Genomic DNA, 26387 nt, shown 5'->3' on the forward strand with positions numbered 1-26387 from the left:
TACCGACGAAGTAAGGAAAGCCTTTTGGCCTTGAAGAAGTTGTTTTATCGATTCCGAACAGGAGACGTCGAAATCACATCCGAACCAAATGGCGGAAAAAAACAATCTGGGGATGGAGTCGATGCCCATGTGCACTGTAGTCCAGGGGAGGAGCCACCTATCTCGTGATACTTCGAAGACTCTTCCAGGACAACAAGGTGCAATCATCCGGACCCAACACTAGGCGGCGATCTATGCACTAGATATGAATTTAGCAGCCCACATGCCTCGAACACCTGTTGTAATGTGACCATATGAAAATGGTCTGAATGTATGTACTGGTTTAGGGGTCTTAGATCTAGAATTGGTCTGAGAGACCTGTCCTTTTGGGGTATGAGAAAATAAAGGGAGTAAACCCCTGTGTTTTGGTGTTCTTTTGCTACCGGATCTATTGCATTTTTTTGCAGTAGTGATTCTACCTCTTGCCTATGTAATAAGAGGTGCTCTTGTGACATAGGGCGTTGTCTGGGTGGTATTGTCGGAGGAGTGGAAGTGAGCTCCAGGCAATATCCTGATTGAATTATTTGTCTCACCCACCTGTCTGTGGTGATGGAGTTCCAGACAGGTAGGAACTGTTGTAATCTTCCCCCGACCGGAGTTGAATGGTCTGGGGGGATGGAAGGGAAGTCACTGTTTGGGAGTAGAGGCGTTGCGATTGTTGTTGCCTCTGCCTCTGCCCTTATTGTTATTTCCTCTATACCCGCCTCTATAGTATCCCCTACTGGGTGAGGTTTGGTTGGTCAGTTTGTAAGTAGAGGAGGTATTGTCCGCTTGGAAGCCTTTTGATGCACCCCTATAGGAGGAGCGACGAAAGGAAGGTCTATGGGCTTGTGTTTGTAAAGCGCCCATTGATTTTGCAGTATCAGTGTCTTTTTTCATCTTTTCTAGAGCACTGTCTACATTTGGACCGAAAAGATGTTGTTGGTCAAATGGCTGGTTTAGTATACTGGCTTGTACCTCTGGTTTGAATCCCGAGATTCTTAGCCATGCATGCCTACGCAACAGTACCCCTGTATTTACTGCTCTAGATGCTGTGTCTGCAGTGTCTAGTGCGCATCTTATGGAGGTATTAGTTATAACTTTGCCCTCCTGTATTAAATCAGCAGCCCTAGCTTTATATTGTTCTGGCAGGTGTTGCATGATTGACTCTAACTCATCATAATGAGCTCTGTCGTATCTTGCTAACAGAGCTTGAGTGTTAGCAATCCTCCATATATTGGCAGCTTGTGATAGTGTGCGCTTCCCTGAGGCATCTAGAAGCTTTGATTCTTTGTCAGGGTCACAGTCATCCCCTGTTGTCTGTGAGTTGGCTCTCTTTCTCGCGTTTGACACTACCAGCGAATCTAGTGACAACTGTCCTTTAATGTATGCAGGATCAGAAGGAGCTGCTTTATATTTTTTCTCCAGTCTGGGGTTAATTACTCTGGCCCTGACTGGGTCTTTAAATATTTCTGGTGCATGTCTTACCACTCCATTCAGTAGTGGCAGTGTGGTAGTGGTTTTATGTGCTGTTAACAGTGTATCCATAAGAAAATCCTCTTCCATTGGATCAATATGCAGGTCTACTCTATGGAAAGAAGCTTCTCTATGAATGAGCTGTGTGAATCCAATGGTATCATCTGGTGGAGATGGCCTAGACGGGTATGCCTCATCCTGTGGTAGATCTGGTGCATCTGGTGCATTGTAATCTTCCCATGGGTCACCTGATGATCCAGCCATTACATCTGGGTCATTATTGTCATCGATTTGCTGATAACTGTGTTGAGAGTATGTATCCTCATAGTCCTCCTCCTGTGGTATAATACTATGTGTAGTAGCTGGTGAGTTTGCAGGAGAAATATCTACTAGTATTTCTACTTGTGGTGAAGGAGGTCTTGTGGGGGAAGTCTGAACATGCTTCTTTGAGGGAATAGGAGATGGCTTAGGACAGTCCATTTTCCTCTTTTCAGGCACTGTATATATTTGTCCAGTTTGTGGATGAATTTTTAGAGTCTTTTGCCTTACATCAGGCTGGAAAAGCTCTTCTACAGGTAAATCTTTCTTTGGCGCCGATTTATGTGGTTTGGAGCCGTCAGGTTTAGCTTTTACAGTGTCTATTATCTTTGGAACGGTTCTTGTTTTCGGTTCCGAAGATTTATCTTGTTTCTTGCTTGGATCAACGCTTTTTCGATCCGAAGTTTTGGGTGCCGAGTGTTTAGACTTGTCCGTTCTTGGTGCTGAAGTGTGTTTCGTATGGAAACCGGTTTCGGATCTGCTTTTTTAGGTACCGGAGTATTTTTTGTTCCGGTAACGTCTTTCGATGCCGAACTTGGTTTAGGAACGTCTTTCGGTGCCGAGCTTGGTTTCGGATAGTCCTTTGGTGCCGAACTTGGTTTCGGTTTCAGTTCGGTAACCCTTGGTATCGAAGGGTGTCTCTTCGGCTTAAGCACTTTCGGCTTTTCGGGACCGACCGTCTGACTCGAGCCCGAGTCGACCAGAGGCTTTTTAATAGTCTTCGCTGCCGAGCCCGAAGGCGGGGCTTCGGAAGTTTTCGATCGGTGTGCACCCGGACCCGAAGGTGGGTGTGGAACCGAAGCCTGTCCCGGTATGGGGGGGGGTGAACAGGGTCGACGCTCTTACTCATGACCTGTTGACCAGCTGGAAGAAGATCGTCATCTTCGGATCGATCCTCTGCTCTGGAACCTGAGTCCTCTGCCTCGGAAGCGACGTCTTCTTGCTGTTCTTCGACGTCTACCTCGATCGGCGCCTCGTCTATGATGAGGTCTGGTGTCGACGACGATGACTACTCCACAGCTCTTCGAGCTCGACGGTCCCTGTAGGAAGGTGGCTACCTGACTATGCTTACCCCAGATTTTTTGCCTTGTGTTTAGCTGGTTTTTGACTTAGTTGGCCTGGCTCCCTGTTAATCAGGGCCCCAGGCTATCTGCTCTCTCTGTAAAATGGATTCCATGTACCCTAGGTGCATAACTAAATTGGCTTGGGTCACCTTATCAGCCCCTGTACAGTGCACTATAGGTGCCCAGGGCATAGGTGCATCCAAGACGTACCAGGGGCTGCAGCATATCTTTTGCCACCCCTGGCTGGCTATCCAAAATTGACACAACTGGCTGATCACTCAGCTGGGGCAAGGTGGTGTAATCACCCCTTGCTTAGATGTAGTATGCCTATATCTAAACCTAACTGGACACATATATACCTATCAGTCACTCCTATGGCAGGCCTTAACAATCCTGGAGGCAGAGTGCTTGGTTTTATGTGAGATGGTGCTCTAGCATGAGCTGAGCCTGTGCAAACAGGCACAATGCAGCACCTCGACGTTTGCTTTGTTGCAGTTCCCGCCGGAACTCGAGCGACAAATCTTAATCTTAATCTACAGCTACTCAGCAATGAACCCACCCATACGAAAGGACATCTACTGGATCCTATTTTTTCCAACCTTTCCAAACGTTCCGCTCAAACCCCTCTGGCCCTCCCCTGGTCAGACCACTTCTTGGTTCCTTTTAAACTCCAACTTCCAGGAAAGATATCGGATACCCCTCGCCCCCGGGTCCCATCACGCCCATGGAAAAAACTAGACACAACCCTATGGGAACGCTCTCTGTCTTCCACTCTACCAACAGTAGACCCAGATCCTTCTAAAGCTGAAAACCAATTACATAAATGGATTAGCGACTCCCTTAATACAGTCCTGCCACTCAAAACTCTTCCATCCAGCAGGAAATCCTCCAAACTTCCGTGGTTCACTGAGGAACTACGCAAACTAAGAAAGAAAGGCAAAAGGCTTGAACGCCAATGGAGAAAGAACTGGAACTCAGAAGACAGAAGTGAATACAGAACCCATATCAGGCTCTATAAAAACGCATTAAAAACAGCACAGGCCTCCTACTTCGAGGATCAAATAGCCTCAGCGGCCAATTCCGCAAAAGAGACCTACCGAATAGTTAAACTCCTCACCAAAATACAGGACCCACCGTCATCTCCAGACTTTGATGGCGTAAAATGTAACCAGATGGCCGAATTTTTCTCGGCAAAAATAGAAAAAATCTTGACCTCCCTTCCAGCTCCTCCTATTTCACAAGGATGCCCTAGTCTCCCTCCTCTCCAAGACACCCCGAGGCTATCCTCCTTCCCCCAAATCACCACCGAAACGTTTCTTAACGTCCTACATAAGGTCAAAAGTGGTGCTCCATCAGATCCAGCTCCGATTAGTAAACTGAAGCAAGTTGCTTCCACCATAGCCCCCCCTCTCACCAACCTGATCAACGCCTCTTTTAAAAATGGCACAGTCCCAGCAAACTGGAAAAAAGCCACAGTCAAGGCTCTCATAAAAAAAACGCATCTAGACCCCACGGACCCATCTAACTTTAGACCGATCTCACTGCTACCGGCAATTAGCAAAATTGCCGAGCGAGTAGCAAACCAACAACTGTCTGAGTTCCTAGAAACCAATCACCTCCTCCGCCAGTCCCAGACAGGCTTCAGACCCGGACAAGGGACCGATACCGCACTGTTAGCCGTGGTCGAAGAAGCTAGGGGCATAATGGACGCAGGAGGATCAGTGGCAGTGATCCTCCTCGACCTGAGTGCCGCCTTCGACACGGTGGACCACGCAACCCTTGTTCACCGTCTTGGGCTGATAGGAGTGGCGGATTCCGCATTAGCTTGGATCACATCCTTCCTCGAAGACAGGTCTTTTCAAGTGGCAGATGGGGACTCCATCTCCAAGGCTCAGTCACTCAAGTGTGGGGTGCCTCAGGGATCTTCCCTGAGCCCCACACTTTTTAATGTATACATGGCACCCCTCGAGGATGTTGTCAAGCCTTTTGGCATCAAATCAATAATGTATGCTGACGACACTCAGCTCGACGTCTCCCTCAACCAATCAGACAACGCCCTCTCTAATCTATTCAGTTGTCTGGAGAAGGTGCACCAGTGGATGTGCGATTCCCGGTTAAAACTGAACGGGGAGAAATCAGAAATACTCCTCCTGGGAAATCCAAACAAAATCCCCACACCCCTTCCCTGGCCACCATGCATGGGAACTCCACCAACCCCCAAATCCGAAGTAAAGAGCCTAGGGATATGGCTGGACCAGGATCTCAGTTTTAAAACTCAAGCTAGGAAAACTGCGGGAACCTGCTTCGGCCTTATAAAGATGGCACGAAAGATTCTCCATCTACTCCCCCTCCAATCCAGGAAGCTCCTGATGCAGGGGCTGGTGAACTCCAGATTAGACTATGGAAATGTCCTGTATCTGGGGGCCCCAGCCTCTGTAGTCCACAGACTCCAATGTGCACAAAATGCGGCTGCAAGAATCCTCACAGGAACCACAGCGAGGAACTCGGCCAAACCAGCCCTTAGAAACCTGCACTGGTTGCCAGTAAAAGAACGGGTCAATTTCAAGACCCTGTGCATTGCCCATAGAATAATGCTCAATGAAGGCCCTCCCATCCTCAGGCCACTTGTGACACAACAACAGTCAAGTAGACAATTAAGATCTAACTCCCTTTCCCTTGCAAACGTCCCCAGAATTAGGAAGGCCAGAACAGGCGGTCGCCTGTTCTCGTACAACACCCCCAGACTATGGAACGCCCTCCCACTCTCCCTGAGGCAAGAACACAACCACCTCAGGTTCAGGAAACGACTAAAGACCCTACTCTTCCCCTGAGCACTCCTCCCATGATTCCTCACCTTACAGGACCGTGGTCACTAGCGCTGGGATGCCCTAGGGTAGCTATGCGCTCTACAAAACCCAATCAAATCAAATCAAAAATCAAACAAAGATCGACAAGACCAAGCGTGCCTGCCTTCTAACAGCCCAATCTACAGTCCCTGCATAGCTGAGACCCGTGGAGGCAACCGGAAGCGTGGGGCCCGCCATCTTGGAAAGACCACGAGACGCTGACCGTGCAGCCCACGAGTGACCCTCGAAGCTGTACATCGGGGTTTGAGAAGCCCCAGCCCTGAGCCACTCTTGCACCGAAGCTCACCCCTCTACACTCACAGAGTGCTGCGTGGGGCCCTTCTGCATCTTTTGGCTCAACGCGTTGGCCCGGTCACTTACCTGTTGGCTTGTGGCCCCTGTGCCGACGAACTTTGAAAACTAACTTGCGATTCTGGTTGCTCCAGACCTGCACTCGCTCCTCTGAAAAGGAGCACCCGCTCTGACCCTCCTGGTCCGAGTGAGAAGCAATCTTCCAGTCCTGCGTGGATTGCTCTTGCCAAGTGTTGTTTGATCCAATCCTGAAGCCGACACCGCCGACAGCGAGAGCCTTCGTGGGACAGCTCGTGATCTACTCCTGGACTTCGCAGATGCCCTAGAGTCCACGTGGCAGCGGAGAGAAGCTCCTCGACAACCACCTGATTGCGCCCGACATTGCCTGGTTCAGTCCTGGTTCCACCCTGGTCACTGCTGAATGACCCAGACTCTGGCCCCTCTGCTTTCAGGTACTCTACAACTTCGATCCACCCTTGGATCACACCGGACACTTCTCCTTCACGACGCCTGCAGCATCTTCAGCTTCAAGCACCAACAACCTGCGTGACGAAACCCGACACAACTTCGCACCTATGCACCCGCTTCCTGTGGGTGAGGTAACTCAACAACGCCGGTGTTCCCACACTGGTATACACCTCTAGTGTATGTGTCTTAAGTTTCATCTTTCTAGGTTAAGCGGAAGTCTCCTTAAACAGTAACTTTCTAACTTTTACGCACCATTGACTTTGCATTGGTGCATGCGTGTGCTTTTAGCGCTGCACCCGAGTCCCGCGGGCATTTCCCGACTTCAGCATTGCTAGTCCCGACCAGTCCCAGTGATTCCCCAGGCCCTAGGACTGACCACTGTTCGATTGGTATCTCTTATACCACTTTCTTAATATATGGTTTGAGTGGCCACCCGGCCTCATCCATAACTGTGCAACTTTCATATGTTTAACTGTGCTTTTGTTTAAACGCTTGTGCTTCTTTACTCATAAAGAGTACTGAGGATTATTTTAGCAATAAATACATATATTTTTATAATATATAACTTGTGTGGTGTCCTTTCATTTGATATTACAGGATTGTGATTGGTAAAACAGCTCGCTTAACACGACCTCTTGAGTTAAGCCTTTAAGGCTGCTTAGTCCATGCTACCCCTAGGATAGCTTGTCTAATAAGGTTGACTTACAACCAGACACCATAAGGGTTGTTTGGACTGATACAAGGTGCCCCCAGAATTGGAGACATCATATATCAGGCCAACTTCTCACATTGGTGCGCAGAGGTGCGGATTTGAGCTTGCTGTTGTTTTACCATTGCAATCTTTTTATCAAATTGAAAGATCACATCAAGTACTGTAGGTACATATAAACAAAAGCTTAGCATATTTAAGTGCTACTGAACTTAGTAGTTGTAGATCAAAGGGGTTTAGCACACCCTGCCTACAACTCACTAGCAAGGTACAGTAGGAAAACACTTAGTGTAGGTAAGTGCACCACTTACACCTCACTAGCAGTCATGTCTGGCACAGAGGGAGCTTCAGGCTCTTCACCTGTGATGGTAGACCTTACCAAGGCACCTTCCAGCTATGACAACCTTAGCCACAGAGACTTGAGTACCTTGTGTACTTCAAGGGGGCTAAAAAGGGGTCACAACCCCACCATTCCCATCCTGATAGCCATCCTGGAGAAGGATGACCTTGAGAAAGCTAGCATAGCTCCCTTAGGATCAGGAGATGGAGTGAATCCCCCAGAGAATGAGAACACCCCAGCAGATGAGGTGGACCCAGAATCAGATGTTAATGTGTCAGATCATGATCAAGGGGATACCCAGGTACCAGTAGGGAGGCTTAGCCGAGCCAACTTGGACCTACTAGGGAATGGAGAGGGCCAGCACCTCCCCAGACCCTATAACATAGTTCCCTCAGGTAATAGAAGGTTGAGATCTCACTCCAGGGACTCTCGAATTTCTAGTGCCTCAAGAGAATCTCAAAGGGGAATAACTTCCCCCCAGAGAAGAGAGCATAAGGCCAAGATGAGGGCTGTCCAACTCCAGATAGAGAGGGAAGAGGTAGCCTTGGCCCAAGCTAAACTTGCTTTAGCAAGGGAACAACAATTGTGTGGATTAGACTCCGCTGGTGGCAGCAACATAATTCCTAGAGAGAAGACCAGGTCCTATGATAGTAGAAACCTGACAAAGATTGTGCCCCCCCTATCAGGAAGGGGATGACATCCACAAATGGATGACTGCTCTGGAGAGAGCCTGCATGGTACAGCAGGTTCCTCAAGAACAGTGGGCAGCTATCTTCTGGTACTCCTTTTCTGAGAAAGGGAGGGACAAGCTCCTCTCTGTCAGTCAGGAGGATGCTAAAAATTACAATGTCCTGAAGAGTGCTCTAATAGATGGGTTTGGCTTAACCACTGAACAGTACAGGTTAAGGTTCAGAGATACCCAGAAGACACAGACACAGGACTGGACTGATTTTGTAGATTGTGCTACTAAGTCTCTGGAGGGTTGGCTACATGGCAGCAAAGTACATGACTATACAGGATTGTATAATTTGATTATGAGGGAGCAGATCCTAAGTAATTGTCAGAACCAGCTCTTACAGTGGACTCAGATTGGACCTTTCCCCAAGATTTGGGAAAGAGGGCAGATAAATGGGTCAGAACCAGGATTAGGCCTAGAAATCAGGGAAATGACCAGAAGAAGGAGTCTACCAGGCCTCAAGAAAACAGTGGGGATAAATCAAAAGAGAAAACTTCCCCAGGGCCCCAAAACTCCAAGGATGGGGGTGGGTCCCAAGACACTTCATCAACTCAGAAAAAGCCTTATTGCCATGCCTGTAAACAGGTTGGCCATTGGAAAACAGACAGCTGTTGTCCAAAGAATGGCAATAAAGAAAATATACCTCCAAAAACAACTCCAACACCTCCTGTTACTGTCAGCAGTAATCCCCCAGGAAGTGGGAGCACCCCCAGGAATCTGGGTGGGTTTACTTTTAGACCACAGGCGGACCCTGGCCTATCTAGGTCCCCATCACCAAATGATCTGGTCTATGAGACTGGCATGGGGTTTGCCAATTTCTCTGATTGCCCAAATACCTTCAGCAAATATAGACAAGAACCCCTCATCAATGGTTTGAAAGTTGAAGCCTTTAGGGACACAGGGGCTAGCATCACCATGTTGGCTGAATGTCTAGTCCCCCCAAGGCAGCTTTTACCTGGTGCCACATACCAGGTGACAAACATTGATGGAATACAAACCAATCATCCCATGGCAGTAGTAAGTCTCAGCTGGGGAGGTGTCACTGGCCCAAAGAGAGTGGCAGTATCATCAAACTTGCCTGTAGACTGCCTACTAGGAAATTATTTGGAAATCTCAGCCTGGGCTGAGGTTGAACAGAAAATCCATTCTAGAATGGTAAATGCCAATGGAAAGGTTAGTGGGGCTGTAATGGCTACAGCCCCAATTCAAGATGTCCTTCCTTAAAAGGTTGGTAGGGCTGTGCAAGACTCAGCCCCATCTTTAGCTAACTCCCTTCCTGAACAGAATAGCGGAGCTGTCATGATAACAGCTCACACCCAAACTGAGTCTCCTCCTGAAAAGGTTGGTGGGGCTGTGATGGCCACAGCCCAAACTCAAACTGATATATGTGTTGTGAAGCCTGAAATGATAGATCACTCCACCCAAACTGAGAGCATTGAGGAGGAAGAGAAATCTCCCTCCCACCAGACATTAGGACAGGATCAGCCTCCTCAGGGAACTGATGTTACCCCTGATGAAGGAACTGTCCCAGAGGTTGTTAGGCCTGGCCTGACAGAGCCTCTGATGGCAGTGGACCCTTCTCAGGTGGGATCCAGTCTGGAGCAGGTATCCTGCCCCTCTCTACCTTGCCTTAGTCAGCCCAGGGCTGCAGAGGACAAGAAGTACAGTGAGACCCCAAAGGGCCCCTGTCAAATAAAGCACCCCCATCAACAGATTAGGGGCACCGAAGCTAGCAGCCCTAGCCAGGTGAAAACTTTAAAAACTCCTGAGGGAGCCCCCTTAAAATCAGTTAGGGACCTCCCACAGATGGATTCTGTTGGGCACAGCCAAACCTGGGACCCAAAGGGCCCAAACCTGAACTGTCCCTCCAGTAAGCCAAACAGAGGGACCCAGCCTCCAGCTTTAGGTAGCCAGAGGTTGACCCTGAGAGCACAGTGCAACTCAGTTGAAGAAAGAAAGGCACACATGGTGGAAGATAATTGGAGGAAGCGGAGTCCTAAATTAGTGGAGCCTCACTTCAATACTCCATATCCAAACCAGCCTTTTACTTTGCATAAACACGCCCAAGGTAGTGATTCCCTATGGTGGAGACCCTCTAATACCCCAAGGGTGAGGGATTGCTTGGTGGACCATGAGACAGGGGGTACCCATGCTAGTGCAGGTACTTCCTTATATGGTCACTCAGGCAATATAGGCTTACCTGGTCAAGGATAGCCTTATCTCCTTTTGTTTGGGGGGGGGTTATGTAGGAAGGTGGCTACCTGACTATGGTTACCCCAGATTTTTTGCCTTGTGTTTAGCTGGTTTTTGACTTAGTTGGCCTGGCTCCCTGCTAATCAGGGCCCCAGGCTATCTGCTCTCTCTGTAAAATGGATTCCATGTACCCTAGGTGCATAACTAAATTGGCTTGGGTCACCTTATGAGCCCCTGTACAGTGCACTATAGGTGCCCAGGGCATAGGTGCATCCAAGGCCCACCAGGGGCTGCAGCATATGTTTTGCGACCCCTGGCTGGTACTTAAATCGACACAACTGGCAGTTTCACTCAGCTGGGGCAAGGTGGTGTAATCACCCCTTGCTTAGATATAGTATGCCTATATCTAAACCTAACTGGACACATATATACCTATCAGTCACTCCTATGGCAGGCCTTAACAATCCTGGAGGCAGAGTGCTTGGTTTTATGTGAGATGGTTCTCTAGCATGAGCTGAGCCTGTCTGAAGCTGTCAGGACCAATTCCCTTAGCTGTTCCGGGATATTGCCATACCATATACTATTAAGTGCATTATAATCCTCGCGGTTATATGTTCCCCCCCCCCCCAAGCGCCTTGAGACCCTCTGAGTGAGTAGTGCGCTATATAAATCCCTCAACTTGAACTTGAACTTTGGTTTGGCTTTATCAAAACATGTCGTGTAAGGTGTCATACGATTTGGAATACTATCCCCTCGACAGTCCTGTCGACGGGGATAGCATTCCACCCCTCTAGAGGGGGACGACATGTTACTTTGCTAAAACGCGGTGGATTTTAAAAGGAGCCTCAGCACCACAAAATGGATGCTTCTGCCACAGACACGGGTCTGACCTCCTGCTGCTTACCGAAACTCAGCCAAGGAGGCCTGGACAAAGGGTTTCCTGTCACAGGGAGGTGTCACACCACCCCAGACAGGAGATAGTGGATTGTAGCAGGGAGGTTTGAAAGAAACCAGACAGTGCCTGGGGAGCACAAGGCTTCCCCTTGCATAATCCGGTCAAACCGGTTCTGGGGCTCGCCAGCCCCAGTCCCAGTGCGACTCTGGACAAAGGGAAAGGGGTGTAACCACCCCCTTCCTGGGTCCCACCCATAGGATGGACCTAGCAGGTAATCCAGCCCACCAGATTGGTATAAGAGTGGGAGCAATGCCCAAGCATTCAGATTATCCTGACTGAAACTTATGAAACGAAACTCTGGACCCTTCGACATCCTACTCGACGTAGAAGACTGAAGAATCTCCCTTGTGGTCAAGGAGTGACCACCCTGTGCAAACAGGCACCATCCAGCACCTCAACGTTTCTTTGTTGCATTCCCGCCGGAACTCGAGCGACAGAGATCGACAAGACCAAGCGTTCCTGCCTTCTAACAGCCCGATCCACAGTCCCTGCAGAGCTGAGACCCGTGGAGGCGACCGGAAGCGTGGGGCCCGCCATCTTGGAAAGACCACGAGACGCTGACCGTGCAGCCCACGAGTGACCCTCGAAGCTGTACATCGGGGTTTGAGAAGCCCCAGCCCTGAGCCACTCTTGCACCGAAGCTCACTCCTCTACACTCACCGAGTTTAAATTCCACACAGGTGAAGGTGTTGCTCTGGGAGGAATTATTTTTTTGAGGCCTTCCATAAAGTCTTTTATGGCAGGAACGCTGAAAAGTGATAGATGCTGTCTATTTTGTAGGTATGCTGCTATGGCGGCAAGATGCAGTCTAATAGACGTGTAGGCTAAGTTACATCTTTGGAGGTGTAGCAAGTAACTTATGATGTCTTGGATAGACACATCTAGGGGATTTATGTTGTTGTTATGACAATATATTACAAAACGTTTCCACTTGGCTGCATAGCATGCCCTAGTGGTGGGACGTCTAGCTTCTTTAATGACGTTCATACAGTCAGAGGAAAGGTTAAGGTAACCGAATTCTAGGACCTCAGGATCCAGATCGCAAGGTTGAGTTGAGCTGGGTCCGGGTGTCTGATCTCTCCATGGTTCTGGGTTAAGAGGCGTGGAGATAGGTGTAACTTTTGGTGCTGTACCACGGAAAGTTGTAGCAATGTGATGTACCAGGGTTGTCTGGCTCAAGTTGGAGAAACTAGAATGAGAGTTAGGGAATGTTGCTGTAGTTTGCGCACCACTAGTGGAATGAGTGGGAGAGATGGAAAAGCCTACGCAAATCTGCCTGACCAGTTCATCCACATCGCATTGCCTTTGGACAGTGGGTGTGGATATCTGGCGGTGAAGCTTGGGCATTTTGCGTTTTCATGGGTGGCGAAGAGGTCTATCTGAGGTTGTCCTTACATCTGAAAGAACAGTTGAAGAACTTGTGGATGAAGTTCCCACTCATGAATCTGTTGTGTCTGACGGCTTAACAGATCGGCTATGGTGTTTTGTACCCCTGGAACATGTTGGGCTAAGAGGAAAATGTTCTGAGGTATAGCCCATCTTCATATGTTCTGTTCTAGCTGAAAGAGTTGCAGAGAGTGTGTCCCGCCTTGTTTTTGTATATAGTACATGGCTGTCATAATGTCTGTGTGGACTAGGACAGCCTTGCCTGATATTTGCTTTTGGAAGGCTTTTAAGGCTAGGAATATGGTTCGTAACTCCAGGTAGTTGATGTGGAATAACTTTTGTTGTGATGTCCACCTGCCCTGCATGGTGTGTTGCATTAGGTGAGCTCCCCATCCGAAGAGCGATGCGTCTGCTGTCATCACTATTTGTGAAACCGGCTCTAGGAACGGTCGCCCTTTGGAAAGGTTTTTGGTGTTCCACCACTGCAGAGAGCGGTGAGTACGACCGTCCACCAACACTAGATCTTTTAACTGACCTTGAGCCTGTTTCTATTGGCGTGCTAAGCACTCTTGAAGGGGACGCATCTGGAGTCTTGCGTGAGGCACTATGAATATGAAAGAGGCCATCATCCCTATGAGTTGCATGAACACTCGAGCTGGAAGAGTGTGTTCCGGTTGAAATTTTGTTAGAAGAGCTTGCATGTTTGCTATTCTGACAGGAGAGGGATAAGCTAGTGCTTTTGAGGTGTTTATTGTGGCACCGAGGTATTGTTGTATTTGGGACGGTTGGAGATGGGACTTGGTGTGGTTTACTGTGAACCCCAGGTCGTGGAGTAATTGGATTATTGTGTGAGTGTGTTGTACACACTGGCTGTATGAGCTGGCTTTTATGAGCCAATCGTCGAGATAAGGGAAGACGTGAATGTGCTGTCTTCTTAAGTGTGCTGCCACCACCGCTAATGCACTTGGTAAACACTTGTGGTGCTGTTGTGACTACGAATGGGAGTACTTTGAATTGATAGCGGTGACCGTCCACTACAAATCCGAGATACTTCCTGTGAGCTGTGTGAATGGGAATGTGGAAATAGGCGTCCTTGAGATCTAGGGTAGCAAGGAAGTTGTTTTGTGAAAGCAGAGGAAGGACCTGCTGGAGTGTGACCATGTGGAAGTGGTCTGGCTGTATGTATAGGTTTAGGGGTCTGAGGTCTAGAATAGGTCTTAGAGAGCCGTCCTTCTTTTGGATAAGAAAGTACAGGGAGTAAACTCCCTTGTTTTGTTGGTGCAGGGGAACTGGTTCTTTGCACTTTTTTCTAACAGGGATATTACCTCCTGCTTAAGCAGTAACACGTTCTTGTGACATTGGACGCTGTTTGGGTGGTATGTTTGGGGGGGGGGGTAGATGTTAGTTCGAGACAGTAACCTGATTGAATTATTTGTCGCACCCACCTGTCTGATGTGATGTTGGTCCAGACAGGAAGGAATTGTTGTAGTCTTCCCCCGACTGGAGTGGAATGGTGTGGGGGAAGTGGAGGGAAGTCATTGGGTAGGGGTGGAGGCAGAGCGGGAGTTGTTAGTTTTGCCTCTGCCTTTGTTATTGTTACCCCTATAACCACCTCTTTGGTAGCCTCTAGTGAAGGTGGATTGGGTAGGGGTTTTGTAAGAAGTGGAGGGGCTATCTGAAGAGTAGCCTTTGGTGGTGCTTCTGTAGGATGAGCGACAAAAGGAGCATCTAGGAGCTTGCGACTGCAAGGCTCCCATAGATTTAGCTGTGTCGGTAATTTTTTTTCATTTTCTCAAGGCATACGTCAACATTAGAGCCAAATAGGTGATACTCATCGAATGGTTGGTTGAGGATGGAACTCTGGGCTTCAGGTTTGAAAACTGAAATACGTAGCCAGGCATGCCTACGCAAAAGGACACTGGTGTTAATTACCCTTGAAGCAGTATCTGCTGCATCTAGGGCACAGCGGATGGAGGTATTGGTGATAGTTTTACCTTCTTGTATGAGTTCATTGGCCCTATTTTTATATTTGTCTGGGAGATGCCACATTATGGATTCCAGTTCATCATAATGTGCCCTGTCATACCTTGCTAAAAGCGCTTGAGTATTGGCGATGTGCCATATGTTTGCTGCCTGTGATGCCGTTCATTTGCCAGAGGCGTCCAGGAGTTTAGACTCCTTATCTGGTGGGGGTGCCTCACCTGATGTTTGGGAATTTGCCCTTTTTCACACATTGGAGACTACAAGGGAGTCTAGTGATGCGGGCCTTTAATGAAGACTGGATCTGTAGGGGCAGCCTTATACTTTTTCTCAATCCGGGGGTTTAGGACTCGAGCCCTAACTGGATCTTTAAATACCTCAAGTGCATGCCTAATGACCCCATAAAGCATGGGTAGAATTGATGTGGACTTTTGTGAGGTGTCAAAAGTGTCCATGAGAAAATCTTCCTCCACGGGGTCGGTGTGTAGGTCAACCCCATGGTATTGGGCAGCTCTATTGACGAGTTGGTTAAAGCCCATAGTGTCCTCTGGGGGGGAGGCCTGGAGGGGAATATGTCATCCTGGGGACCGTTAGGGACGTCCGGGGTGCCATAATCATCCCATGGGTCAGGGGAGTCAGGAGGACTAGTATTACCTAGTGGTTCATTGTCCGCATCTCCCCCTGTATCATCAAAGGTGTTATCCACATCATCATCATCTTCTACTGGAGATGGGGATGGTGTAGGAGAGTGATGTGGTGGGGGAGGAGGTGGAGGAGGAGGAGGAGGAGGAGGAAGAGAAGGGAACCTTAATGGAGAGGTTGCAATGTCTCTCTTTTTAGGATGAGAAGCAGGTGCAGGCGCATCTAGTGGTCTTTTCTTGGAGCTAAGAGCCAATTGACCAGTCTTAGGATCTTTCACAAGAGTTTTTTGGGTAAGATCTGGTCGAAATAGTTCTTCTGTATAAGGTATATCCTTCGGTGTCAAGGTTTTTGGTTCTGGAGGCTTTTTCAGCACTGACTCGGTAGCTGGTCTAGGTTCTTTTGATTTAGAACCGTGACTTTTTGCAGTGTCTTTGGCCGGTGGAACGTGTTGTTTTTTCGGTTCAGAGCCTTTTTTCAGCTCAGAGGCATGGGCGTCGGGGCCCTTTGGTGGCAGTTTTTTGGTCGGCTCTAAGTGTTTTTTCGGTGTCTAGGAGCCCGTGCTTGTCTTCGGCGCCGAGTGCTTGGATGTCAAAGCAGTGCTCGGCGTGGATAAGGGAGAGGATGGCTTCTTTTTCGGTGCCGGTAGGTGTGCGTCGGTACTGAGGGTAGGCTGACTCGAGCCTGAGTCGCCTGAAGGCTTAGTAGGCTTCTTTACAGGACCCGAAGGCGGGGCATGGGAAGCAGTCTCTCGGAGTACACCTGGGCGAGAAGGCGAAGGTGTGACCGAAGCCTTCTTGGAGGATGTCGAGGAAGGGTCGGGGTCGACGTGTGTACTCACGACTCACTGTGCTGGAGTGATCTCCTCGACGTCTGTGTCCCCGGCTTCAGAGTAGCTGACGACTTCTTCGACCCGCTCTTGTTCTGGCACGTCGATGCCCTCTTGGAAGATGTCATCGGGGATCGAAGATGACGAGCGAGCCATGGTCCTTCGAGCTCGTCGGTCCCGAATTGTATTTTTGGAGCTGAAGGAGGTGCAAGCTGAACAGTTCCTGGCCTCATGCTCCGGTAAGAGGCAAAGGTTGCACACTTCATGGAGATCGGTGTGGGGAAACATCGACCCACATTGAGGACATTTTTTGAATGGTGTCCTTTCCATGAGCCAGAAGATAAGGCCTGGGTAGGCCCGAAGGCCTTTGTCGACAACCGGAATCGAAGACTTTGAAGTTGTTGAGACTCGTGTCGATGGGGTAACGCCTTTGAGACAATACCATTGGAACGGGTGAAGTATTGCGCGCCGAAAGAATCGATTCCAAACCGGAGCGCATGAAACACATCCGAGCCCGATGGCGGAAAACAAACAATCTAAGGATGGAGCCTATGCCCATGCGCAATGTGATCCAAAGGAGGAGTCACCTATCTCGTGACTTCCAAAGACTTTTCAGGACAAAAACAAGTACAAACATTCAGGCCCAACACTAGATGGTGATCTATGCAACAGTGTGTAATCAGCAGCTCATATGCATTGAACATACGTTTTTCATGAGTCATCAATTCCATTGATTTGGAAGAATATGTGTAGTCAAAAGAACAGGACCAAGTCTTTAAGAAGATCAAGGCTGGTCTGTTCACTGAGCCTTTGTTAAAACCTATGATACCTGAGATGCCTGTATCACTATTCACACAGTGCACATGGTTTAGATGCAGTGGGTTCTCAAAAGAGTAGAAGGATTGAATTCAGAGTGGCCTTCACCTGAATCAACCTTGAAGGATGCTGAAAAGCAGTGTCATAGAGGAGCTACTCATCTGAATTTGGACAGTTAGGAAGTTGAGGAATGAATATGTAACTGGGGAACCAGTAGGAACCTTGTTGCCCTATATTGGTAGTGTGTATGTGTATGCCGTTACAGGTTGACGGAAAGCGATTGGGACCACTATACGTGGAGACATTCACGTCCGCTACATTGGTGGCTGCAGGTATGCCAGCGAGTGGCAACCACCAGGTAAAATTTGATGTCCACTGAACAATTATATGACAATCGAACAACAACTTTTATGGGCAACCACTAATCAGTGTCACTCTGTGTGTTTTTACATGTTGTGTTTGTGTCTGTGTTCCAATATGTTTTAATGTTGTAAAGTGACAGTGTGTGGCACTGACCCCTAGCCCTGAAGAAGTTGCCGACCAAGAGTGATAGGCAACGAAACATGTTGGCTTCATATATGTTAAAACGAAGCTCAACTGTAGCTTGTTGTTTTTAACTTGAGCAGATACCCAGCAGTGAATAAAGTTTATCATAGAGCTAGTGGTGTCTAGCTCAGTTTTAGTGGGTTAGAACAGTGAGTGTAGGTGCTCTAACCCAGGGGGTTGGGTTACTGTAGGTGAGAGTAGTTCGATTCACAGTTAATTTTTACACTTTACTTACACGTTCATTTATACAAATTTCTTTTGTGGTGGGAAGGAGCTGATGAAGATAAGTGGAACACACTGGCGAGTACCTGTCAGCACTTCCTTGGTGGTTGTTTCCGTGAGGTCCCTTCCCGCCTTGCACACACTTTTTTAGCACACCTTTAGAATTGGAAAGGTGGTAGGAATATATGTAGACACAGACACAACGATGATTTTAAAAACGAGATAGGGACAACCTTTTAAGTAACGCAGAAATGCCGCGTACTATAAATACCTTCACTAATTAGGAGGCAGGTGATGTTTTGAGAGAGCCTATGACAGATGGGAAAGGTTTTGTTGAGTACTGTGAGTGGAGGGTAACCTGTGTCCCTTTTCCCCTCTTCGCTCCTGCTTTGCTATGGCTAAGTAGGGCAGGCCTGAAGGGTGGAGGAGGAAATCATGCCCATTTTATCTGGAAAAGCCATGTTTTGAGGTTCCTTCGGAAGGCCATGAGGTTGAGGAGGCTCTGAGGTGTTCCCGGAGTCATTCCAGGTCTTGGATGCGAGGTATGAGAAGGAGCCTCCTCTGGATCTGGTCTTCCGAAGGAGGTGTGCTCTTGCCTGGGACGCAGATCGAAGGTGTCTGGTGGGTTTGTAGAAGTTGAGGTGGTGATTGAGGTAAGCTGGTCCAGTGTTGTGGAGAGCTTTGTAGGCGTGGGTGAGTAGCTTGAACTTACATCTTTCCTGGACTGGGAGCCAGTGGAGAATATTGAGGAGTCAGCAAAGGACAAGGGCTGGGATTACAATGTAGAGGGCATATCTGTAAACAAGTCTACTTGTGATAAGAGCATGGGTGACCGTTCTTCTGGTGTTCAGTAGGATCCACTTGAAAATCTAGCATAGCATTCACAGGATTTGGATGCATGATGAGGAGACAGTGTTGATCTGTCTGCTCATGTAGAGGTTGCAAAAGCCTGATTGAGAGCTATCTAGGATTTGATAGAGTAGGTGGTCTGTAAGTAGGGTATTGATGGCTTTCTCCATGACTTTAGCTGGAAAAGGCAGGAGCGAGATGGCTCTGTAGCTGCAGAGGGTGTTGGGGTCTGCTGTTGGTTTCTACAATACGCGTTGACGTCTGCATTTGTCTAGCAGGACGGGAAGGTAGTCGGGGTAATGGAGGTGTTGATGAACGTGGGGGAGATGATGGTTCTTCCAAAGTTGTATATAAAGGGGGGGCATAGGTCCGAGAGTGCTCCTGAGTGGATGGAGCAGGATTCCAGGGCCTAAGCTGACAGCTTCCAGATGAATCCGCAGTCCATATGGAACCACAAGCCAAAGATGTATGCCGTTCGTCCTGTACTGGCGTTACCAGACCTACAACCTCGTACTAAGGAAGTGAAGACTATAGTTCTGACAGAGGTAGTCCAGCCTGATCAAGCACCTAAATAACATCTGTCGCCATTTAACAAAGCCCTCACGGATACCCTCATTGACTCCATGTTCTTGAATGTCAGTCAACAGGCAGGTCACTCTGTGCCATCAACAAGCTGACATTGACTTCCTGACTCAACATCCCACATCAGAGAGTTTGGAGGAACAGGGGCCCACCAGTAAGGTTAATCATAATGCCTTTGCCACCACCTTACCTGATCTTGAGTTGAAAAGGATAGAGACCTTTAGTAAGCACATCATTTCATCCACATGCTTTGCTCTGTTTTCTTTAAATGCCAGTTGTCTTTTAGACCGCTTCTTTCATGCCCTATTGGACCCAATAGCACATACTTTACCAGCAGTCCTGGATTACCTCAGGGCATCCCTGACCCAAGCTATCCAGGATGGCCTTGACACAGCTAAATTTAACATTTGCTTAGGCATAGACACGTGCAACTGCTTAGGTTGGGTGAGGAGTACGAGTGTGGCACTCTGGGGTCACTGTTGGATAAGGTCTACAGACTTTTCTGGCTATGTCTAGGCATTCTTAATGGTTCTGCCATTCCATGGTTCTTGCCTTTTGGCGACAATGTGTATTCAGTCCTGGAGCAGTTCAAGAAAGAAGGGGCACAGAGCATTTCTTGGGTCTGCGTGCCCTCTCCACAAAAGTACATCAGCACATTTGGCCCCTCCATGGCTGTGGGAAGGGTTTTCAGTTTTGTCAACACCAGACTCCTGTGCCACACCAACAAGACCTTCAGCCTTTTAGTGACTGAGTCTGCAGCTCACAAAGACAACAACCAGGGCATCAGGGACCCCATGCAGCTCAGTACACCACCCCTCCAGCAACCACAGCCACTAATCCTCTTTACATGGAGACACTATTTGTCAGTATTTGCGACAACCATGCAAGCTTGTGAGTAGATCCGGGAAAAGAAATTGCAGACATGAAAAAGACAGTGGTGAAATGGGTAAAAGGCTTTTTGCCTTGGAGGAAAAAGAGGATAATAGAAAGGAGGATCAATAATTCATCAAACAAAAGCTTGTCATCCTACAAGAGTAAAACATATACCTTCAAGGCAAGCTGAAAAATGTAGACAATCAATCAAGAAAGAGAGATATCAGGATAAGTAGCGCTTCAAGGGAAAAAGAGAGGGGAACCGTCAAGGTATTTCTCTGACACCGCCTCTAGAACATCATGGGTCTGATTAGAACAAACAGAGTAGCGCAGCTCTTCAGAACAATAGCAAACATTCCCCAGATATCAGAGTGAATCCACAGATTGCCAATCAGAAAGGATAAAAGAAGAGATGAGAAAAAATTGAGAAATCATCCACAAAGGAATTAAGATCTAAGTTTATTAATATCTTTGGTTGGTTACTCTAGAGAAAAGAGAGATTACAGACCTATAATGGATTTCTAAAGAAAGGAGGAAATACTGTACAAAAGAAGTAACCCATTCAGACAGATAATACAATGAAAAACCAAACATACAAGTGTGATTGCTTGCCACATTGAAAGAGAGCACATCAGTGGCGACTGGCCCCAACGGGAAGGGGGAGGGGTGCTCAAATAAAATTCACAAATATCAAAATAAATGGGCACACGCAAACATAAATATAAAATATATTTTAAAAAATCACTTACCTGACAACAGGACCTCCTGCTCCGAACCTCTGTTGAGCTGCAGCCCGGCGACCAGGAAAATTCCATGACCAATCAGGGCACTGCTCTCATCAGCATAAGAGCAGCGCCCCGATTGGAGGGAGTAGACACATTTAGTGCTCCACAGCTCTCTGGAGGCCTGCACTTACTCTAACCCAGCTGTCTTAAGACAGCTGGGTAAGGGTTTCAAAATGTACATGCCTAGCTGGCCGTCGCAAGACGGCTGGTCAAAAAGACATGCGCTCTTTGAAAAGGGCACGTACAACGCACCCTCCTCCTAGCCCCTGCTGCTGTCTTTCAGCAGCGGCCCCGCCTCCGCCCCCATCCTGATGCTCATTTAGGACAAGAGAATGTCAGTGTGGAAAATGAAACGGTAATGATCAATTACCATTTTATTTTTCAGCTCGGGGCATATAAGTCGGGCGATGCTCCTCCTCTCCAACGGAGGAGCCTCCCCTGCAGCACACACTTTATTACTATTCTTTAAAATAGTTAGTCTTAATGTTAGCAGATTTAATACCCCAATCAAGAGTCACACAATACTCAGATTACACAGAGAACTAGGTGAGCGCTTCAAGACTGCCTTAGGTCCAAATGTTTCCCACACCACTACTTCTCTATCGCCACAACAAAGTGGAGAGGGGTATAGTGCTCATAACAAGGGACTTTGACTGTGAGGTCACTCGGGTGAAAACAGATGCTCAGAGCACATAGCTATTGCTGGAACTCAAGGTGGGCCCAACAACAATGACCCTCTTGTCTAGAAACGTCGTGCTTCTAACGCAAGACAGAGCAACTTTCTCAAAGATAGAATCGCAGCGGCCCTGTAGGACAGAGGAACATAAATTATCAAAGGGGGTGTGTAGGAAGCTGGCTCTGTATATACTATACCAAAATGAGGTATAGTGTGCAGCGAGTCCAGTGGAACCCCAAAGGTAGGCAGAGGTAAAAGTAGATAGCACCTTACCCTCTATTTGTGGTAGTGTGGGCGAGCAATAAGGCAGTATCAGAGGGTAGTGTTAAGCATTTGTTGTACACACTCAATCAGCAAATGATGTCACGCACTCAAAGACTGAACTGAGACCAATTTTGTTTGTATCAAAAATAGTATGAACTTGACGGCGTGGCTTAGCGGGCGATCATGGCGGACGTGGCTTGCTAGAGCTCCCGCCGGCCCGACGAATATCCTCGACTTATCCTGGCCCCTGAACCCAAAGAGTGTACCACGTCCGAGGTGATCGTGGCGGACGACGCTGGGAGCCGTCCGGTGCCGGAGACAACGCGCCGAGACCATCTGCGGCAGAGAGGCGAGTGAGTGCAGCGGGCGGCCTAGTGCCCCTCGGACAAGCCGGGGCCTCAGTTTTGGCGTGCCCGGGCCGGAAGACTCGACCTGGAGCCGGCGCTGCCGCTCCTTGGCCGCGTTCCGGGGCTGCCTGCTGCCGGCGGCCCATTGCAGAGTGCCCAACCTTTCCCCACCTTGCCAGCGGTGGGGGCCCGAGCCTGTGGGGGGCCTCGGAGGAGCTGCGGCCTACCTGGCCTTGCCGGAGCCGGGGCCTCGAGTTTGGCGGCCCCCGCCCGAGGTCATCCACGCTGATCCTTGGACCCTCCGCTGCCACTGTCCACGGCACCCTCCACTTTCAAGGGGCGCGGCGCCCTCCACTGCCGGCAGGCGCGGCACCCTCCACTGTAGCTGACTGCAGCGCTCTGCTGTCGGCGGGCGCTGCATCCTCCACTCTCGCGGACCGCAGTGGACCGGACTGGGGCGGACCGTGCCCGTGCCGAGTCAGGAGTGCCAGTGGGCCCGGTGCGGACCGGGCACCGGCCCGCAGTGGGATTCATCAGCCTGTGAGTGTGGCCCCCCCTCCCCTTGCATCGTGCTGCGAGGGCTGTTGAGAGACGCTGCACCCGGGGAGGTCACTGTGGACCCTGGACAGCCTGACCGTTATTGGGGCTCGCTGGGTGCACTGGAGCAGAGCAGAGGAGGCGGACATTTTGAGAAAGGTGCCCCGCGTGGCGCTTGCACGCACTGGGATCTGGCGGGGCGGGGCGGGGCGGCGCTACCTGGGTGCCTGCCTATGATCGGCGGCCTAGCGACGAGTGAATACCAAGTGGCCTGGTGCTCCGGGCGCCCCGGCTGGGGCCTGGGTGAAGGACCTTCGCGCGGTGCGGCCCCCTACGGGTGCGTGCTACTGACCTGTTGGTTCTCCTGCCGCCATGACTAGAGGCACGGCCGCCACAAAGACTGGACCCATTGACAAATTCACCGGCCCTGGTGGAAGTGCTGGAGCGGCTGGTGGGGGCCAGAATGCTGGACCGGACAACGCGGCACTGTTGACGGCCATTACCCAGTCCCGCGACATGTTGGATGCGAAGATTGGTGCGGTGGGTGCCGATGTGATGCTGCTGCGCCAGGACCTTCGCAATGCGGTCGCCCGCATTACTGAAACGGAGACCAGGGTCACGGCGGTGGAGGGAGATGTTGGCACCCTCAAGAAGAAGACTGCCGACATGGAACAGACTCAGCGGGGCCTGGCGCTCCGGGTGGAGGATGCCGAGGGGCGGGCGCGACGAAACAACCTGCGCTTTGTTGGCTTTCCGGAGGACTGTGAGAAAGGGCCTATGGACGTCTTCCTGTCCCAATGGCTGGAGGGCTGGCTACCCCCGAACACCCTGTCGCGCTGCTTCGTGGTGGAGCGTGCACACCGCGCCTTGACGCAGAAGCCGCCGGCCGGGGAGCGACCTCGCCCGATCATCGCCAGGCTCCTCAACTTCCATGACAGGGATGTTATTCTCCGGAAAGCGCGGCTTAAGGACACCTTGCTCTATGACAATCATAGGATTATGATATTCCCGGACTATACCAAACTGGTCCACCAGCAGAGACATTCCTTCCTGGCGGCCAAGGCCAAGCTGCGTGGCCTGAAAATCCAGTACTCGCTGCTCTACCCAGCTCGCCTCCGGGTGATCTTCAACTCCAAGACCCATTTTTTTGATACCCCGGAGGCCGTCTTCAGTTGGACCGATGAGGCGGTCAGACTTCGCCCACACGTCCAGCCGGGGTTACACTCCGGGTCGCCGCGCAGCACCTCGCAGGACCGGAGCAACCCGCCAGGCAAAGGGAAACGCCATCGCAAATCCCGCTCCCGACGGAGGTCCTTGTCCCGGGATCCCCTGCTGGGGGGGACACGCAGCCTGATACAGATTCACCTGGCAATGACTCCTGATTATCGCCCGCCGGGGCTGCCTGCTGGTTGCCTCTCACCGATGACCATACGCTGTGGCTGCTGAGCTCTGATCGATGGAACGGACATTGACTGGTGCAGTATTGACTTCTTCCCTGGCGGGTGTATGGGCCCTCGCGGTCTGGTACCCCCTTGTTTGTGGTGCTTTGCTTCTGACATTGCTATATCATTGGTGTGGGTTCGGGGCACATTCTATGGGCTGCTTCCTCCGGTTGGGACTGGGGGGTGGTTCTGCAAGTGTGCCTAGTTGGTTTTAGGGGGGGTCTAGTTGGGATCCATTGGTATGGCTGGCTTTAGGCGCTGTGTTTTGGGCCTGAAGTACCGTATACCGCGACAGATACTTCATTGTTCATTGAGGTATAAGGGTGGGGGAGGGGGGAACTGGGGTGTTTGGTTGCTTGTGGGTTGGGTCGGGTTTAGAGGGGTAGCAGGGGTCAGGGTTGTGTTCTATGGGGTGCACGTGTTTCTTATGATGTTGGCAACTGGAGGGTTGGGGGTCTGGGTCGGGTTACGGGGATCGCAGGAAACAGACCCATCGTGACAATGGCTGATGCTCCACGACTTGTGCCGTCTGGTACTTCTATGCGTATATTGAGCTGGAATGTCCGGGGGCTCCTGGACAAGATCAAACGGGGGGCTGTGCTTCGCTGGGCAAAAAGGGACTTGGCTGACGTGCTCCTTCTCCAGGAAACGCACATGCTGGGTACTAAGGTACTGAGTTTGCAGAGGTTTGGCTTCCACCAGGTGTTTCACGCCGGGTTTGCCAGGGGTTCGAGGGGAGTGGCCATCCTTGTCCACAAACGGTTGGCTTATATTCATGAGCGTCAATGGCTCGATCCTCAGGGCCGGTTTGTGTTTGTACAGGGGAAGATTGGTGTGGAGCCTGTCATCTTTGGTAGTGTGTATGCCCCTCCCTCGCTGCAATGGGCCCTCGCGGAGCGACTGTTTGCCTTATGGGCCGAGCTTCCCCGTTCCTTGGCTGTGATTGGTGGTGACTGGAACGATGTGCTGGACATGACTCTGGACAGGCAGAGGGGGCGAGGGGTCGCAGCTGTGGCCTCCCCTACAAAGCTGAGTGCCATGATTGATGGTCTTGGATGGGTGGATGTGTGGAGGCATCTACATGCAGAGAGACGTGAATACACCTATGTGTCTGCTGTGCATGGTTCTCTCTCGCGCTTGGACTGTGTGTTTTTTCCGGGGGCCTTCCTTGACAGGGTGAAGGGGGCGGCGATCCGGCCTCGCGGGCTGTCCGACCACTCCCCTGTGGCGGCTCAGATTGACCTTTGTAAAGCGCGTCAGCCGTTCAGATAGCGGATGTCTACGTGGCACCTGCAGCAGCCGGGTTACTCCCAGCATCTGCGCGGTGCAATCGCCCGCTATTGACAGGACAATCTTACAGTGGGGGTAGATGCGGTGACGGTATGGGAGGCCATGAAACCTGCCTTGAGGAGTGTCGATATTGCCTGGTGCGCTTCTGCTCGCCGGTCCCGACAAGAAAGTATTGCTACTGCTGCGGTGCGTGTGGAAAGGTGGGAGGCACGACACAGGGAGGCGGCCGATGATGTGACGCTGCGGCTGCTTTTACAAGCCCAACAGTCTTACTCCTCGGTCTTGTTGGATGAAGCCCGCCAGGCGTGGCTGGCTACGCGCTGTAGGGTGTACCAGTGGGGTGACAAGTCTTGTACCATGCTCCACAGGCTGTGTCAGCAGACTTTTCAACCGATTACTTTGCCGGGGCTTGTTGATGATGAGGGGGTGGCGATAACAGACCCCTCGATCCTTGCGGCGAGATTTGCACACTATTACGAGCGTCAGTATGCATCTCGTGAGAGCCTCTCCCCCGACCGCATTGAGGTTTACCTCACAGCGGTCCACCCACAAGCGGTACCTGACGATGTACGTGCTGCCCTGGATCTCCCCCTGACAGCTGAAGAGCTGGGCGACGCGCTGGGTCAACTTAATGTGGGTAAAGCACCGGGGCCCAGCGGGTTCCCCAGCGAATTTTACCGGAAATTCCACCTGCAGCTCGGGCCGCATTACAGACGGGCGCTGGAACTAGCGCGGGAGCGGGGTAGCCTCCCCCCGGACTGGCGTCACGCCGAAATTGTGGTTTTTCAGAAGCCGGGCAGACCCCCTGATCGCCACGAGTCGTACCGCCCCATCTCCCTTATTAATTTTGAGGCCAAGCTCCTGGCCAAGGCGCTCGCGAATCGCCTGC

General features: G+C 50.3%; 1 protein-coding gene and 1 pseudogene across 2 annotated transcripts in view; one reads left to right on the forward strand and one right to left on the reverse strand.

Annotated features, from left to right (window-relative positions):
- Nucleotides 1–26387, reverse strand: part of LOC147748799 (E3 ubiquitin-protein ligase DTX3L-like) — a 719624-nt gene that overhangs the window by 421489 nt on the left and 271748 nt on the right. The window lies entirely within an intron of this gene.
- Nucleotides 8586–10501, forward strand: LOC147748801 (uncharacterized; annotated as a pseudogene).

This window comes from Lissotriton vulgaris, chromosome 1_1 (assembly GCF_964263255.1).
Source record: "Lissotriton vulgaris chromosome 1_1, aLisVul1.2, whole genome shotgun sequence".
NCBI lineage: Eukaryota > Metazoa > Chordata > Amphibia > Caudata > Salamandridae > Lissotriton > Lissotriton vulgaris.